Below are 6386 nucleotides of genomic sequence, written 5' to 3' on the forward strand. Positions count from 1 at the left end.
CAACATGCTGTTTGTGTTCAATCTTCAAATGTCTGCTGTTGAAGAAGAAGATGAAGCTCACTGTCAGCCTGCAGAGGGGATTCATTTCTTCTTTCAACTCTTTCTCTTTCTTTCATTCTCATTCTTTTCATCTTTTTTCCCACAATTCTCTGTTTCTCTGAAGTGACTGAGTGAAAAGTTTCTTGCTCTTGATTTGAATCTGACAGCAGATGAAAAATCTGGGTCACCATGATGCAGAAACACAACACACACACACATTCAGGTTGCTGGTGAATTTAGTAACACACACTGTCATCTGTTGTTGAACAGCTGTGATGGTGTCTTTGGAAACTCCCACTTCAAATAAAGTTGTGCTTTGAATGATGAGTGTGTAAAGACGAAGCCAGCGGAGGGTCCTGAAAAGTTTCACACTGAAGTTTCTTCTTCACTTGTACATTTCTTGCAGTTGTATATTGTTTCTTCTTCTCTTCTTCACTTGTACATTTCTTGCAGTTGTATATTGTCTCTTCTTCTCTTCCTGGTTCTGACTGTTAAACATTTGAGTGTAAATCACAGTGAGTTCACCTTTGATGAAATGTGATGTATAAATTGAATTAGTGTCTTCCTCTGCTGCTGCTGCTGCTGTGATGAATCAAACTTGTATTCTGCTGCCCTCTGGTGGCTGCAGCCACACACTGCTCCACACCAGGCGTACTGTAATACCATGTAGCAGTAGTGATGAAGAAACAGTATTTACTGAAGAAAAAGTCCCAACAGCACAAATGTTCATTCATAATGATGGAAATATTGAACAGTGTGTGGATCATTGTTGGTTTAGTTTTTATTTCTCTTCATGTTGTTCTGAGCTGCAACAGCAAATATGTTTGGAAAGAATGTCTGAGTTCCAATTTCATCAACCTGATGAATAAATATTTTTAATTAATCTATCTGCAAACATTCACAGAACAACAAACTGTATTCTATTTGTTTTCTACGGTGGCCCTGAGGGCTCACCGGACTGCAGCTAAAGAAAACACATGCAAACACACTATGTTCTGTGAATTTGGTCTCTGTTTTGATTATTATTGTAATTTTCAGTGTCTACTCTTTGTATATTCACTGCAGTTATTCATGTTCACCACTAGTTGGAGACACTGTTTACAGCATTGAAAGGTGTTAAATAAAATTTGGTGATGTTTATGTTTGAATGATGTTTTTTGTGTTAATGTAAGAGCAGTTAAACCAGACCAGTCAACTGGCAACTGATAGGCTTTCATGGAGGGAATATTAATCTCTGTTCCATCAGGTGAACATACAACAACTGCATTCAATTTGCTTAATGAATCTGGCCCCATTAATGAAATGGGCTCAGTTGAACTAACGACACAGTCTCTCTGTGGGACACCTCCAATACCCACAGACTGGACACTTTCACTGCTTAAAGGACAATTTAAATCTCTCTGCCTCAGGCATGATATAGTGGCTCCTGTATCTATCAGGAAAGGAATTTGTTTTCCTGCTACTTTTAAGTTAAACTTTGGTAATTGTACAGGTGTATTAGAAACATGCACTTGCATTGCATTAATTATAAGATGGCGACTGTCCGTGTCCCTCTGTCGGTCTCCCTATGGATTATGTCCTGCATTCCCCATGAAGGAAGCGGCTCTGTATCCGGCCTGTACTGGGGCTCGCATTGGAGGGAGGGGGGGGGAAGTTATATGATTCTGAACCTGCTTTTCTCTCTCTCCCTCTCCTTGTCTTTCTCTCTGTTGATCTAAGATCCTCCGTTCACAATCTTTAGACCAGTGACCAAATCTCCCACAATAACTACATATGTTCATAGGACTTCTTTGTGTCCTCCATTTTGTTCTATTACCATAACCACGTCCTCTTTGCAAAGGACGTCCAGAACCAGGTCTATAATCTGACATCTCCCGTTGCTGTGGCGACCACGGCCTCTCATCATGTTATCTTGTCTCATCACACTCATCTGTTCCTCTATGGGATTCCACTGTACAGCTTGCATTTTTGTCCAAAGTGGCTGCTCCTGCTACCGGACCATCATTATCAAAATCCAAAGATTCCCATTTTTCTCTCAGAGTATCAATCGTTATATTGGGCATCAAAGTTGTTCAAATATATGGCACATCTTTGCCCGACATAGATCCATGCATGAACGCTGAAGTCCACCAGTTCATAAATCCCAGAGGATTAGTCAGTGGTTGTGCTGCGTCCTGTGTGATGCGTGGAATTTCAGCCAATGTGAGAGGTTTATCCATTACTTGATCATCAGTCACCAGAAGTGGAGCAACCACTTGTTGTGTTTTCTGGATGTCTCTTTCTTTATTATAATCAAACACAGCTTGAATCTCCAGACAAAGTTCCTCCACATCTGCACGTAAAATATGACACAGAATAGCTCCTGTTTGCTTTTTAGTAAGTTCAGTCCAAACAATAGTAACACCTTCATTACTTTGATATTGCTTTATTGCATCATCTAGATATTTCAATAACTCAGAGAGTCCTTGACTTCTACTCTCTGACCTGCTTTCTTAACTGCCATTATCTTTTTAAATTCAACTTCCATACATTCAGGCACAAATTGTTTCTTTCGTTCATTAATGCTTGTCTCATTCCCAGCATACTTTCTCTCTGCTGTTTCAAACACTCTCTCACAGTTTCCAAACCACAGCCGCACACACTGTCCTCTCCATATAGCAGATTGTCTACTCAGCGTATCTGCTTTAGGAAAGATTACAGCTGGAACTGCTCTTCCACACTTCTGCTCACTCATACTTGCACCATACACTCGCCTTTCATCCTGAGCAAACATCCACATTTCCAAATCATCATCATCATCATCACATTGCATATTCTTATAAGCAGGAGGTTGCAGCAACTGTGACAATGCTGGATATATCAGCATATAACACTTACCCGCATTTTGCACAATAACAGGGTCGTTAGTCTTTTCATGCATCCTATCACTCAGACAATCTGTGTCTCTCTTCATGCTGTTAGTTAAAGGACAGGACACAACCGGCTCAGGCTGCATCACAGAAAGAACAGATTCCTGTTTATCATCCTCACTCACAAGTTCCTGTGTCATCATTAAAGCTTTATTTTTACCTTTCTCTTTCTCTTTCTGTACATTATTAATGTTAGCAAGATATTGAGTACTCAACAATTCCCAAGCATTAAAACCATCTCTCCCAGTTTGGATCTACTACATCTTCATGGTCAATTAAATATTTCCGGACCAGATCTATCTTATCCTTCTCCAAACTTCCCTGGAACGGATATCTGCCATCCATCCACGTATCCAAATGAGTCAAATACGGTTCCACATAGTATAAGCCAATTCTGTTCTGAATCCATTCACGTGGAGTCATTTCATCAGCTGGCTTGTTCACTACATTTTTTAACTGTGGGTTAGTTTTTAATAGTTCCAAAGCAGTTTTCCTTTCGTGGTTAAATCTTGTTCAAGTTTTCTTTTAAGTGTCATATTTTGGCACAATGGTTTACTGGTCTGTTGCCCCATGATCTACTTTGCATGCATATATCCAAATAAGCAGATCTACAGCAATATATACACCGGCCTATAAATGCACAAACTGAAGGTCCGTTAGCCGTCTGATACTAAATTAGATTTTATTGCATATACACCCAAAGCATACGGTTGCTCGAGAAAACATGGCCTTAATTGTTATTTAATTATCTTAAATAAATCTTTCAAAAGTCTTAAAGTCTTTACCATGTGTTCAAAAATGTAAAAACTGTTCATAAACTTTTTTGCAAAATTGCCCCTAATTGAAAGTGACTTATGTCATTTTCTTTAAATACATTTTGTTCTAAATTCATTAACAAAATATCAAAGGTAAAAATCTACAGTCACTTGCTTTAAGCTGTGTATGTCACATGCACTTGACAGTTCCAATAGTTCAAGTCTTACACTTTGCCTTGTTGACTTACACACACATAACACTCCCCTCTACCAATGTATTACAAATGTATGTAAAAGCAGTCATGGTTGAAGTTAAACTGATGTACTTCATAATATAGTGAAAGGACAACAGGCTAAAAAACACTGGTGTTTTCCTTCATTTCCACAACACTCTCATGCTTTTATCTGTCCAATCTGAAGACATTTTTATGCCCAATCTGCTTTTGAAGAAGACAAATATATCACATAGACTTCCACTGAAACTTTGTCCCATTCAACACGACCTTGGTTTCAGATCCAGCGTGACCAGTGTAAACCAGATGGCGGGAAAAGATACAGCTGTCTGTCATGCCTGTGCTCATGATGGTTAGAACTTTTTGGAGGACAGCATTTTCCAAAAGAAATGGTTGGAAATAGTTTGACTTTTATGATTGTAATTAGCTTAGTTTAGATTTATTGTAAATATATTTCCTTGGCTGTTTTGGATGTTTGATATTTGTTTTCCTTTGCTTTTAGTTTTGTGACTGCCGTGTAAAATAGTAGAAACTTTGTTTGGGTATGTTCTCTCATACATTGTAATGTATTGCTCTGTTAGACTCAGTTATTGTACAGGGACAGTGAGGTCACATGTTCTGACCTGTGTTTTGCTGCTTCTGTGTTGATCCCAACATTTATACCTGCAACATGAAAATGATGAATAACTCAATTTTAAATGTTCAAAAGTTCGAAAAACAACTTGTGAACTTTAGATGAAGCTACTACACACTGAAATCAGGCAACTACACACCAGTGTTGTGTGAACCAGCAGAGGGCAGCAGTGTGAAGGTTTGACTCCTGACAGCAGGAGGCAACAGAGAGGAGCTCATCAAAGACTGAAAGATGAACTGAAGGTGATTTTCAATTCCTCTGACACAAAACAAAGTGGACTTTAATTTGTTGTTGTTGTTGTTGCTTTCAGCTCTTTTCAATTCAAATATAAAGACAAACAGCAGCTTATTTTCTGATTTCAAGTTGACTGAAAGATTATTGTCAAGTCCATAGAAATTCACTCATATTATTGAAGTGAATGAAATAAAGTGAAGGGGAACTTTAAGGCTTCAAATCACAGCTGAGGAGCTCTGTGGATTTGGACTTTTGTGTTTCCATCACAGCTGTTCAACAACAGATGACAGTGTGTGTTACTAAATTCACCAGCATCCTGAATGTGTGTGTGTTGTTGTGTTTCTGCATCATGGTGACCCAGATTTTTCATCTGCTGTCAGATTCAAATCAAGAGCAAGAAACTTTTCATTCAGTCACCTCAGAGAAACAGAGAATTGTGGGAAAAAAGATGAAAAGAATGAGAATGAAAGAAAGAGAAAAAGTTGAAAGAAGAAATGAATCCCCTCTGCAGGCTGACAGTGAGCTTCATCTTCTTCTTCAACAGCAGACATTTGAAGATTGAACACAAACAGCATGTTGGAGACTGAAGGTCTCAGTTTGACCAATCACACACTGAAACATAGAAGCTTTTTCCACTTTAATGTTGCTGCCATGAAATGATGATTTTCACTCTTCACTCATTTTTCTTTCCCCTTTAAAAGCTCCCACTCAGAGGAAAAGCACACAACAGCTTGAGCTGAGCCGTCAATCAGCAGCAGCGGCCTCATCTGTGGGCCGCAGGGGCTGATGGGAGGTTTGAGGAGGCGTCAGAAACCACGTGGCCCTCGTCTGAGCTCACAGCTCGTCCTTGTTTGGCCTCAGCTGCATCAGAGCTCCACTTCTCCCCAGGTTCACCAGAGGAAACACCACGGCACAAAATGCTTTTCCTCCCAGCTGCTGCTCTGTGCTGTCTGTGTTCAGGTGAGTGTTTCCAGCCAATCAGGAGCCAGCAAACTCAGCCTGTGACAAACACTGTCACACTAACCTTCATCTACCTGTCTGTGTCTCTACAGCGCTGGTTGCCATGGCAGCAGAGCTGATTCAGGACCAGTTATCATTGACCAGGAGAGTTGGTCACACAGTCTCCTTCAGCTGTGGACGAACTGGCCAGTGTAACTCTGATTATGTAAACTGGTTCCAGAAGAAAGAGAAAGAAACATTCAGTCGGATTCTGAATATTAACAAAAATAATTGCAACATAGGTTCACGTTTCAATCATCCTCAGAAAAATGATTTCACAGCTGTTAATAATCAGAACGTCTGTGAGTTGCAGATAAAGAACGTTAAACTCTCTCATTCAGCCTCCTACTACTGCTCCTGTTATAAGAGAGATCCCCACAGTGAGAAATGATCCCTGCAGCCTGAACAAAAACCTCCAGATGAACAGATGTCAAACAGTGTTTGTGACAGGAAGAGAGCAGGAAACCACAGCCCAGGTTCACATATTTCACCTCCAGCTCACACACTTTTTCTTGACTTTTCTATGATATTGATTGATATTTTGATGAGATATTTCAGCAGGTTTCCTGTTGTTCCACACAGT

The sequence above is a fragment of the Seriola lalandi genome, unplaced genomic scaffold (genome assembly GCF_002814215.2).
Source record: "Seriola lalandi dorsalis isolate HSWRI2012SDOR001 ecotype SW California unplaced genomic scaffold, Sedor1 jcf7180002054970, whole genome shotgun sequence".
Lineage (NCBI taxonomy): Eukaryota > Metazoa > Chordata > Actinopteri > Carangiformes > Carangidae > Seriola > Seriola lalandi.